A 12,991-nucleotide genomic window follows, 5' to 3' on the forward strand; every position below is an offset into this window, starting at 1 on the left:
CTCTACGTTTTTATGTCAGTGGTGCTCAAATTTTGTCTTTTGGGCGGCTTTTGGGCGGTGAATATATATGCTTTTTAAAGCAATTATCTATGTCAAGCTGTCTGTCATGCCCCCCCCACACACTTTTTCCCCCTTTCTTTGTTATTTGTCTCTGTGTGTAGAACCATACTTAACCCATTAAGACCTGGAACGCATCTGTGTCACTTTTTGATTTGAGCTATTTTTGAAAAATCGTGAAAATGTGTGCAAATCTTTGAATATTCTTTTAAAGCAAACATTTCTAAACTCAAATCTTTGCTTCTGGGGGTCCCTGGAACAAAATAGTATGAGGTGGGGGTTATATAGTTCATATAGTTAACAACAAGTAGGCCAGGCAAAGAGGACGGGTAGTGTTTCCTTAAACGATTTTTATTTAAACACTGTTCCCGTCTAAATGGACGGCACATCTGATATTTCATTTTGCCGTTTTTTCTTGAGACCGGTGTCGTCTAAATGGGGCCTTAGTCACGTTTAACCCATTAAGACCTGAAGCCGATTCTACAAATGTCTTCTAAGACCCAACAGTATTCTGAAAAACGTACGTTTTTATGTCAGTGGTGCTCAAACTTTGTCTTTTGGGCAGCTTTTGGGCGGTGAATATATATGCTTTTTAAAGCAATTATCTATGTCAAGCTGTCTGTCATGCCCCCCCCCCACACACTTTTTTTCCCTTTCTTTGTTATTTGTCTCTGTTTGTAGAAGCATACTTAACCCATTAAGACCTGGAACGCATCTGTGTCACTTTTTGATTTGAGCTATTTTTGAAAAATCGTGAAAATGTGTGCAAATCTTTGAATATTCTTTTAAAGCAAACATTTCTAAACTCAAATCTTTGCTTCTGGGGGTCCCTGGAACAAAATAGTTTGAGGTGGGGGTTATATAGTTCATATAGTTAACAACAAGTAGGCCAGGCAAAGAGGAAGGGTAGTGTTTCCTTAAACGATTTTTATTTAAACACTTCCCGTCTAAATGGACGGCACATCTGATATTTCATTTTGCCGTTTTTTCTTGAGACCGGTGTCGTCTAAATGGGGCCTTAGTCACGTTTAACCCATTAAGACCTGAAGCCGATTCTACAAATGTCTTCTAAGTCCCAACAGTATTCTGAAAAACGTATGTTTTTATGTCAGTGGTGCTCAAACTTTGTCTTTTGGGCAGCTTTTGGGCGGTGAATATATATGCTTTTTAAAGCAATTATCTATGTCAAGCTGTCTGTCATGCCCCCCCCCCACACACTTTTTTTCCCTTTCTTTGTTATTTGTCTCTGTTTGTAGAAGCATACTTAAAGGGATACTTCACTTTCACATAAAATAAACATTTTAAAAATATATTAAAAATAAATGAAAAAAGTAATGGAAAAATCATGGCCCCCTCACGCATTAGAGTGTCCTACTAATGTGTGAGGGGGCCTTTATTTTGCCATAACTTCTTTCATTTTTTAAAAATATTTATTTTTAATGTTTATTTTATGTGAAAGTGAAGTATCCTTTTAAACGTGACTAAGGCCCCCTTTAGACGACACCGGTCTCAAGAAAAAACGGCAAAATGAAATATCAGATGTGCCACAATGAGAGACATTTAGACGGGAACAGCGTTTTCGGGGGTTGATCCGCAAAAACAAAATGAAACCACCTTCCAGAGTAGAAGTCTTTGAAAACGCTCCGCGTCCCGTCACCATCTAAACATGCAACACAGGGAATCCGCAAAACGTGTGATGTCGCGCCGTCATCTCTAGACCGCTGTCGTCTAATTGTGGCCTGAGACATGATTCACTGCCAATCACGTAGATCTACGCGAACCTATTTAAAGCCGCCACGTGCCAATCGCGTAGATCTACGTGAACTGAAAAAGAAATACATAATTTTTTTCAAATTTGACCCAAAGACCAAGGAGATATGATTTTCCGAAGATCTAGACTCCTATCCACTTCCTTGTTAACTTAAAACTTAAAAATTCTGTATCTCGGCTCCTGAGTACTTTTTTTTTTTCAATGAAAAACTCTGGCACTGGCTAAAAATATATGAAAATACCTCTGGCAGTTAATGGGTTAAGACAAAACAAACTATCGCTCGAGTGTTCCAAGGGCATTGTCACCTCACCCTGATTCCAGAGATATGTGTGCGGTCAGGTCAAGGCAGGGCCTTGCATGGATGGGCAAGATAAGAAAATATCACATATCGTTGCTGTCGGCCATAAACTTCTTTATCTCCATATCTTAACCGTTTTTTGTTCACAAAAGTAGCAAAAGTAGAAGATATACAAGCTCGAAACGCAGCGCTAAACGATGCGTTTCGAGCTTGTTGATCCGCTACTTTTGCTACTTTTGAATTAGAATCCTGAAAAGTAACAGTTTTGGACAGTTTGGTTTCCACCCAACAGAGACAATATAGTATTTGTTGTGGAAGGAAGGAATCTGACCTGTTAAACACTCACACAGCCCTCGTCCTGCTCTGTCATACCGTACATCAAAGGCCTAATGACTTAAAACTTAATCCATCAAGACCAGAAAAGTTGGAGCACCACTGATATAGCAACATGCGATTTGAGTTACAAATGTTCGCTTTTAAAAAAGTACATATTCAAAGATTTGCACACATTTGCACGATCTGTCAAAAATAGCAGATCTACAAGCTCATAGCGCGGCACTCGTGGGGGGGTGTCCACAGACAAATACATATCATTTTGGGGGTCCTTGACATGAAAAAAGTTTGAGAACCAAACTTAGAAAACATTTGTAGAATCCCCAGAAGCAAAGATTTGAGAAAAAAAATAATTGCTTTAAAAAGCATATATATTCAAAGATTTTCACAAATTTTCAGGATTTTTCAACAAAAAAAAAGAATAGCTGATCTACAAGCTCGTAGCGCAACACTCTGTGCCGTGCTATGAGCTTGTAGATCTGCTATTTTTGAATAGTCAAAGACATCTAAAAATGACACAGATGCGTTCCCGGTCTTAATGGGTTAAGTGGGTACTGATACATGTACTGTACTGATATATGTACTGTTATATATATATATATATATATATATATATATATATATATATATATATATATATATATCGTCGGTGTCCGGGACGAACCAGCTAACTCCATTTTCAGCTTTTTTTATTTTTTTCATAAATCAACGCTATTGAACACCCTTTACGTCTGTGTAAAAAATCTAAACATTTGGAACAATGAAAAGTATTAAAAAGCGCCTCTCCCTCAGCAGCAAGTGGAGCTATTGTTGTTTGGACACCTAACTCCATTTCAGCTTGATTTCTGCTCGTTAGAAACTACTATCTCCACTTGCGCTGGATTTGGGTAAAGTGGTGATAATATAATGACACATGCAAGTATCTGACGATATATAAAGTCACTATACCAACTTTGATGAGGCAGTATTGCTTTGTTTTAAAAATATAAGGTTTTCTTCATTTCCTGAAAAACGTATATTTTGTTTTTTCGTTTCCTGAACAATGAGCGTTTTGGAGTTAGCAGGTTCGGGCTGGACAGCAGAGATATATATATATACGTTTTTCAATATTGCAGACATGCAAAAGTGTCACTTTTTAGCTACAGTCACCTTTTTTAACCCAAATAGGGCAATTGTGTGACACCTGACCCGAAAGAAAACATATTGTGCATCACTGATGTTTCTCCATGACTGACTCTCTCTCTTCCAGTTCATTTGAAAAGCATTGACATTCTGGGAAGTAAATTAGGTAAGTAAAGTATGTATGTGTGTGTTATAACGTCCAACTCACACCTTCATATTTGGGAAGGTCGTTAATTCCGTTTTATGCACTGGTGCATGTAAATTGCATCTCATTTGAAATAGTCCAGATAAGTTCTTGTCCCGCCTGTGAGAAAACTGGTCAAAAAACTATTTTTTTTAAACGTTTTATCCTATCCTGATATACTGTATATTGTAGTTGTGTACAGGAGTTGCGAATTAATAAGCTTATAGAAACCATACAGTCCTAACTATTGCCTGTTCACATTGTGCAAAAAGTTGTGGTTTGTATAGGACAGTTTTTCACTGTATCTAGACCAGAATGTGCAATAGCAATGACCACAGACTTATTGAATTTACAATGGACAAAATCAGTCATCTGCCAATTAGATTGAGATTAGATTGAGATTATCTTGTGTGTAGTTGACGTTGTACAAAAAAGGGAAATAATGCGAAACAAAAAAAAACAGGTATGTTTGTTTTTCTGCATTTGCTTCCCTCCTAGGCTTGTCTCTGGTGACACTGTGCTTGGGTTCAAAGAATGGCTCCCTGTTCTACCTCTGTCACGCGTGTGAGGACTCGTTTTTGGACATAAGTAAACATCTCGACTCTCCTGAGCACTGTCGCAATTACTATGTAAGTGTTGACCACCACCTTTATACAGAGATACACATCAGCTTGGATAAATGTACTTTTCACTTGAGATTTAATCTTTCCTATTTCCCAGAACTACACCAACCCAGACGTGCTGAGATTCTCCTGGATTCCCAGCCCAAAGATTCACACTATTGTGGATCTTGTGGCCCACAGCAACGTCAAGAAGAACTGGGAACAACACACTGGGAGGCTGCAGGTCGGTTGGCATGTGCGGAGCGCTTGGATTTGAAAACAGTGTATTTGTCTTTTTGTCTCCGCCAGGCCGAAGGCATGTCCGAGACTGTTTTGCACCCTCTCCGTCTGTCCGTCCGTGTGTGTGTTTGTGTGTGTGTGTGTCCGTCTGAACAGCTAATCTCCCGCGCCCTTGGCTTGATCGCATCGAAACTGAGCACACACACTCCCTGGATGCCAGAGCTGGGCCACATTTTTCACATGGGCCTGTTATAGCGCCACCAGGAGGACGAATTTGGCAAAAAAAAAAAATTGACAGTACTCCAACAGATTTTGTCCAAACATCACACAAAATGGTACACAGTATCTCTATATAGTCAGTAAACGAAACGTGTTTTTTCAGATTTTTTTATATTCCATCCTGATTGGCTATGATTTGCTTTCAAAGTTTGCAGGACTGCTCCGTTTTGAACAAAATCCCTCAAATAATGAAGACGGCGTTCAATTTCCGTGAAATTCTGCACGCACATTCCTACTGGGCTGAGAAAGAAATGCCACTTTGAAAATGTTCAAATCATCCTCACGGTGGCGCTATAAACAGGCCAAATCGTGTTTTCACCTATAACTGGACCGATCTGTGTAAAACATTGTTCTGTATGCACACTCCTTAGAGGCCAAGGAAAAACCTTTGCCCTGCATTTTTCACATCTGCCTTTTATAGTGCCACTAGGAGGCCGACTTATGTAGAACATTTTATATTACTCCTTCAGATTCTATCCAAATTTCACGCAAATCGGTACACATGATCTCTATAGTCATGTGATCAAGACGGATCTGTTTGATTTTTCATATTCCATCATTTGCATCAGTGGCCCGTTTTGAACAAAATGCAGCAAATCATCAATGCAAAAAAAAAAAAACTTGGCCTTTAGTTGGCCATTTTCATAAAATGCCTTTGATGTTTAAGGAACAGGATGGTTGATGCTTTCAACATGAGCTGTTTTATTCCATCTTTTCTGTGTGCAGGCTCTGGACTTGCCTCCAGATGTGTTTGAAACAATGAAAGGTGCCAGTTATGTCAAAGGTACAGTGCTGCTGCCCCTCTGTTTTACAGTGTTTATTTAAAATGTTAATCCTGAAGATCGTCTGTCTGTTAGACACATGATCACATGATTCCACTCCAGTTATCCACTGGCTAACAAGAACACAATTACATTGAATTGCTACAACAATGCAGGCGAGACAAATGGCAAAATATTATATTTTTCATATTAGAATCTTAAAGGGATAGTTCACCCAAAAAAATATTTTTTTTCCTACCGATTAGTCACTTGAATTCATTAATTTGTCACATTCCTAAGCCAATAATTTGATGACCAGTGGACCGGTAGGCAGTGGTTCGGGTAGGAGACACAAAGGAGACTCCTACCGGAGAAATTACTGGCTTAGGAATGCGACAAAAACTAAAAAAGAGAGGTGCAACTGAACTCATGATTCTCCTTTCTCTTTGACAGCAATGGCCACTCTGAGTCAAAATGACAACCTTCTGAAGCAGACCACAGGTCAGTTGATGAGCTGCCTCATTATTTATGCAGTTTGATAAAAACCCTTCAGTAAGAGATCAGTTCCTCATTGTGTCAGAAAAAAATGTGTTCCAATATTTGTGATCCATCTATCCCCACAGCTGAAGGACCAAAAAGGATGACTATAGAGACATACCTGGGAACCCCCAACAGGAAACATCCTTTTCTAGGTCAGTGGTTCTCAAAACATGTTCCTGTGAAACTGATATGTATTTGGCTGTGGTCTGTGGACCCCCATTTGAAACCATCTGTCAAACACGTTTTGCAAAAAGTATAATAGGGCTTAAAGGGATAGTTCACCCAAAAAAAGAAATGCATTTCTTTTCCTATCTACTCCATGGAGACTTGAATTCATTCTATGAGGGACTTTTAAAGAGCTGGCTCATCCGGTGAGTGCAGCTACTGTAACTAACTAACTGGTAGAATTGAACCAGAGGTGAACCACATGCTGCTTATCACATATTATTTCACTCTGTTGCACCTTTTCATCCCTGCAGGTCTGGAGCACCTGGTGGAATGCAGCAGTGAGGAGCAGACTGACAGACGGTTATATCTCTGCACCGTCTGCAAACTCACTCTAACCGACCACAAGATCATCAATCATCTCCTGGGCTTTTATCACATCCGCTGCTACATTGTAATTTGCTATGACACACTTTCTTTGTTGCCTGAAATGGAAACACTCCAGTCAGCATGCTCAATACATATTTTAGTAGCTCTCAATATCAGTACTATTTATGGTCTCCTAGTTTCAGTAATTGTTATATAGTGGAAAGAAATATAAAACAGAAAAATAAGAGTGAAATTATAAACCGTTCAGCACTATAGATTCTCTCTCTAATAAATACATAAATAAATATATTTATTCTCTCTCTCTCTCTGGACACATCTGTATGGGCCACATGGCTCGGCTACATACATTACCTTGTGTGTCATAAAATAACTGGTAGATGTTTACTTGGTTAACATTGTGGAATTGTAAAACACCAGGGCCAGTTACTGGGAAACGCAAGAACTCAAGAAATGGGGGAAGTGAGAATCTCCAAAAGGGGGATTCGCCTTTTGGATGATGTCAGTGGTCACTGCTCACTCAAACATTGAACTCAAATAGAACGTTGTTGCAGCAAACCTCTGTTAAGTTTATTTGTTTGTTTATTGAACCAGTACACACAAACCAAGAGTAACCTGTCATACGAGACTGTACGGAGCCCCTTAGGGGACATTACTAGGTAGATTGTTTTAAGGGTAGGTACATTATTTTAAGAGCTAGGTAGATTGTTTTAAGGGTAGGTACATTATTTTAAGAGCTAGGTAGATTCTTTTAAGGGTAGGTACATTATTTTAAGAGCTGGTGGTTTATGTTTTCTGGTATGGAAAAAAAAAACATAGGCTATAACATTTATTTTTTAGGAGATGAAAATATTTTTAAAGGGGAAATATATATTTTTGGAGGGGATAACATTAAAAAATCAAGGCTATATATTTTTTTCTTTTAGGAGATGAAAATATTTTTAAAGGGGAAAGATTTTTTTTTGGAGGGAATGACATTAAAAAATCAAGGCTATAACATTTATTTTTAAGGAGATGAAAAGGTTTTTAAAGGGGAAGATATTTTTTAGAGGGGTTGACATTTTTTAAAAGAGGGATGATTTTTTTTATTTAGAAAAAAAAAATGAAAGTGAGTTTTTTTTTCAAAGTGAGTGAGTTTTTTTTCAAACTGAGTTTTTTTTCAAAGTCGTGCGCACGACTTTGAAAAGGAAGATTTTTTTTTTTCAAAGATTTTTTTTTTTCAAAGTGAGATTTTTTTTCCCAAGTATTGTTTCATCTTCAAAGTTTTTTTTTTCAAGGCCGGGGGTCCACAGGGGTCCCCGTGGCGGGGGTGGCGGCCGGGGTTCCACCGAGGTCCCCGTGGACCGGCCAGGGGTCCACGGGGGTCCCCGTGGCGGCCGGGGGTCCACGGGGCTCCCCGTGGCGGCCGGTGCTCAGCTTAGTCTAGGACCTGGCTAAGATATGTATGCACTTAATTTAGGAGAGAATATCTCAACTGTTCTTGGCTAATATGACCCCAGGGAACAACTTAGGAACTTTGACTAATTCTCTATCCGGGACGAAATACCCGAAAATGACCACGCCCTTTTTAAAATGACCATAACCGGTGCACTATTTCCAACATGGTAAACCGTTGGAGCTACAGATTTACTGAGATGCTCAAAATGTTCAGAATACTTATGTTTAGGGAAACATAGTAAAGTGTAACATTTCTAATTTGATATTTTATGACAGAACAGCTAAAAGAAACCGCTAAAAACCTATTACAGTCCAGGGCCATAGTTGCGCGAATCAATCTAAAAGAACTACATTTGTCCCTGATGTAACCCAGGGCATGCTCTAATGATTTAGCAACGGTGCCCGAGCCAACGACCTTCGGGGTCATCTTAGTGGCCAAATCCAATATGGCTGCCACCCGCCAAAGTCTTTGGCTATAACGTTTGAACCACATGAGCTACGAATGCCAACTTGGTGTCTAAATCATGTTTTTTGACTATTAGAAACATGGTTGAATGCTTATCTTTATGATGTAATCTATCTAGAGGCCACTAATTTGATTATCACAAATATGTCATATAAATGCCACTATGTTATGAAACAACCAATGTATCCTACAATGTAATTTTGTTGAAACAATATAATGATTTAACTCAATAGAATGAGTAGAACTCATTCCTAATGATACAGCTAGTACAGTATGTGCAACAATGCTCAGCATAAAATGTAATACTATATAGTATTACTATTCTATACACCATTGACTAGTAGATATCATACTAGTCAAAGGTGTATAGAATTGTTTATAATATGTTTATATCACATTATGGTCTTGGTGTTACAACAGCAATAGCTTTACTGGCACCTGCAAGATCCAGTAAGGTTCACAAGTCTTAGTAATGGAGTCCCAGTACCAGCCCAACCTATTGAAATCTGGGATATTTTGTTGGACGGAGGTTGTCTGATCCAATAGAAGCTGGTCTGAAGCAGGTTTTACATGCTGAATCAGTGCAGCTTGGGTGAGAGGAATGTTCGTGAGGGACTGAGAAAAGCCACTGTCAGGATTCATCAACTCTGCTTTGGCCACAGCTCTTGCTGTATATGATGATGACCATACACTCCAATCTTTGGACATGGACATTGGAGTTGATCTTTTCAGGCTCCAAGGTGAGGGTGACCAGGGTTTCTTTGAGATACCTGCACTCCTTTTCCCATAGTCAGGGAAGGCTGATGTTGGTCAGATGGTACCAGGTCCCTTGAGAACCTTCCTCCCACCCAAGTGTCAGAACCTGGGAACCTTACTGGACCCATCTTGCAGATGCCAGTAAAGCGTGCGCTATCGTCCTCCTCTGTGGCTGCAAAAGTCATTTGGTGGACACAGCAAATGCTACAAAGCTGGAGTCTGTTGCATTTCGATATATAGATGTATGATTAGGACTATTGCTGTTGTAACACCAAGACCATAATGTGATATAAACATATTATAAACAATTCTATACACCTTTGACTAGTATGATATCTACTAGTCAATGGTGTATAGAATAGTAATACTATATAGTATTACATTTTATGCTGAGCATTGTTGCACATACTGTACTAGCTGTATCATTAGGAATGAGTTCTACTCATTCTATTGAGTTAAATCATTATATTGTTTCAACAAAATTACATTGTAGGATACATTGGTTGTTTCATAACATAGTGGCATTTATATGACATATTTGTGATAATCAAATTAGTGTCCTCTAGATAGATTACATCATAAAGATAAGCATTCAACCATGTTTCTAATAGTCAAAAAACATGATTTAGACACCAAGTTGGCATTCGTAGCTCATGTGGTTCAAACGTTATAGCCAAAGACTTTGGCGGGTGGCAGCCATATTGGATTTGGCCACTAAGATGACCCCGAAGGTCGTTGGCTCGGGCACCGTTGCTAAATCATTAGAGCATGCCCTGGGTTACATCAGGGACAAATGTAGTTCTTTTAGATTGATTCGCGCAACTATGGCCCTGGACTGTAATAGGTTTTTAGCGGTTTCTTTTAGCTGTTCTGTCATAAAATATCAAATTAGAAATGTTACACTTTACTATGTTTCCCTAAACATAAGTATTCTGAACATTTTGAGCATCTCAGTAAATCTGTAGCTCCAACGGTTTACCATGTTGGAAATAGTGCACCGGTTATGGTCATTTTAAAAAGGGCGTGGTCATTTTCGGGTATTTCGTCCCGGATAGAGAATTAGTCAAAGTTCCTAAGTTGTTCCCTGGGGTCATATTAGCCAAGAACAGTTGAGATATTCTCTCCTAAATTAAGTGCATACATATCTTAGCCAGGTCCTAGACTAAGCTGAGCACCGGCCGCCACGGGGAGCCCCGTGGACCCCCGGCCGCCACGGGGAGCCCCGTGGACCCCCGGCCGCCACGGGGACCCCCGTGGACCCCTGGCCGGTCCACGGGGACCTCGGTGGAACCCCGGCCGTCACCCCCGCCACGGGGACCCCTGTGGACCCCCGGCCGTTGAAAAAAAAAACTTTGAAGATGAAACAATACTTGGGAAAAAAATTGAAAATTACCTAAAAAAATTAAAAAGAAAAATTTGTATTGAAAAAAAAAATCTCCTTTTGAAAGAAAAAAAACTCACTTTGAAAAAAAAATAAAATCTTTGAAAAAAAAAAAAAATTCTCCTTTTTGAAAAAAAAAATCTCACTTTGAAAAAAAAAAAAACCTTTTCAAAGTCGTGCGCACGACTTTGAAAAAAAAACACTCACTTTGAAAAGAAAAACTCACTTAATTTTTTTTTTTCCTAAATAAAAAAAATCATCCCTCTTTTAAAAAATGTCAACCCCTCTAAAAAATATCTTCCCCTTTAAAAACCTTTTCATCCCCTTAAAAATAAATGTTATAGCCTTGATTTTTTAATGTCATTCCCTCCAAAAAAAAATCTTTCCCCTTTAAAAATATTTTCATCTCCTAAAAGAAAAAAAATTATAGCCTTGATTTTTTAATGTTATCCCCTCCAAAAATATATATTTCCCCTTTAAAAATATTTTCATCTCCTAAAAAATAAATGTTATAGCCTATGTTTTTTTTCCCATACCAGAAAACATAAACCACCAGCTCTTAAAATAATGTACCTACCCTTAAAACAATCTACCTAGCTCTTTAAATAATGTACCTACCCTTAAAACAATCTACCTAGCTCTTAAAATAATGTACCTACCCTTAAAACAATCTACCTAGTAATGTCCCCTAAGGGGCTCCGTAAGACTGACTAAAACTCATACTATGTTAGAATGAAACCCCAGGCTCATTTTGTAGGTTGGTTTCCAGTTCAGATTAAAAACTACAGCAGGGTAAAATCATGGCAGGCTGCATACAGCTGTCCTTTATAATGTAGTACACTGTGATGTAAGCAACACAGCTGCACCAGCTAATCTAAATAACGGGTTTGTTGACTGCTATGTATGCTTGCACATTGGCACACACCATGCTCTGGCCACACCAACATCTACACACCCATTATTCATTTGATGATTAAGCTGCAGCTGTGTGGCTTCTGCTGTAGTTTTTTTTTTACCTAAACTAGAAAATGAACTACAAACTCGGCCTGGGGTTTCATGGCACTTTAACCCATTCAATCTGGGAACGCATACTGTGTCATTTTAGATTTTATTATTTTATTATTTTATACTTTGGCCTATTCAAAAATAGCAGATCTACAAGCTCATATAATAACAATAATAATAATGGATTTTATTTATAATGCACTTTACATATGAAAAATCTCAAAGTGCTACAATAGGCAGTTGCATAAAAAGAAACATCTGAGAAACTGAAACAAAACAATTAAAACATGTGGCGTAAAGCCTAGAGGTAAAACCAGTGTAGCTAAACAAATGCTTTGTTAAAAAGGCAGGTCTTTTGTCCTCTCTTAAAGCAGTCAACCGACTGGTGCTCTCAGGTGGACAGGGAGGGCGTTCCACAGTTCGGGGGCGACCGAGCAAAAAGCCTGGTCGCCCATGGTGCGTAGCTTGGCCTTGTGGGTGTTGAGGAGGTTGGTGTTTGAAGAGCGGAGGTTGCGGGTCGAGGGTTGTAGGGAGACTAGTTCCTTGAGGTAGGAGGGAGCGTTGCCGTGGATGCACTGATGTGTCAACAGGGATATCTTGTATTGGGTCCGGGAAGCCAGTGGAGTGAACGGAGGATGGGTGTGATGTGCTCATGTTTGCGCACTCTCATCAGGACCCTAGCAGCGCTGTTCTGGGTTAAGGCCTAGGGCAGGGGTCTTCAACGTTTTCAGGCCAAGGACCCCCTAGCTGAGAGAGAGATGAAGCAGGGACCCCCTACTCTATATTGTATAAAATTGTGTTTCAGATTAAGTTTTTTTTTTTACTTAGTCTGCTATTTTTTCCCTCTACACCTATAGCCTCTTTGCCAAAAATAGCCGATCTACAAGCTCTCAAGGCCTCGCAGTGCGAGGCGTTGAGAGCTTGTAGATCTGCTATTTTCGGCTAATGTTCCCCTCGGAAAAGGAATTTTAGGGTTCAAGTGGTTAATGTAAAAAAACGAAATCCTATCACACAAAGATTTGGTGGACCCCCTATAGTAGCTCTGAGGACCCCCTGTTGAAGACCCCTGCTCTAGGGGCAACTGTTGACTGGTTGGTTCCTTAAGTTGACCTCAGTCTTGTTTGTGTTTCCAGAATGCATGGCATCCCTCTACTCTGCTCAGCAGCTACAATTACACTTCCATGTTTCACAACATGATGCATGATTT

At 39.3% G+C, this 12,991-nt stretch overlaps 1 protein-coding gene across 1 annotated transcript in view; it reads left to right on the plus strand.

Annotated features, from left to right (window-relative positions):
* LOC308094910 (uncharacterized protein) overlaps positions 1-12,991 on the plus strand; it is a 103,194-nt gene that overhangs the window by 5,696 nt on the left and 84,507 nt on the right. The gene's annotated exons all lie outside the window — the stretch shown is intronic.

The sequence above is a fragment of the Gymnoscopelus braueri genome, assembly GCF_963280865.1.
Source record: "Gymnoscopelus braueri genome assembly, chromosome: 11".
In the NCBI taxonomy this organism is placed as follows: Eukaryota; Metazoa; Chordata; class Actinopteri; order Myctophiformes; family Myctophidae; genus Gymnoscopelus; species Gymnoscopelus braueri.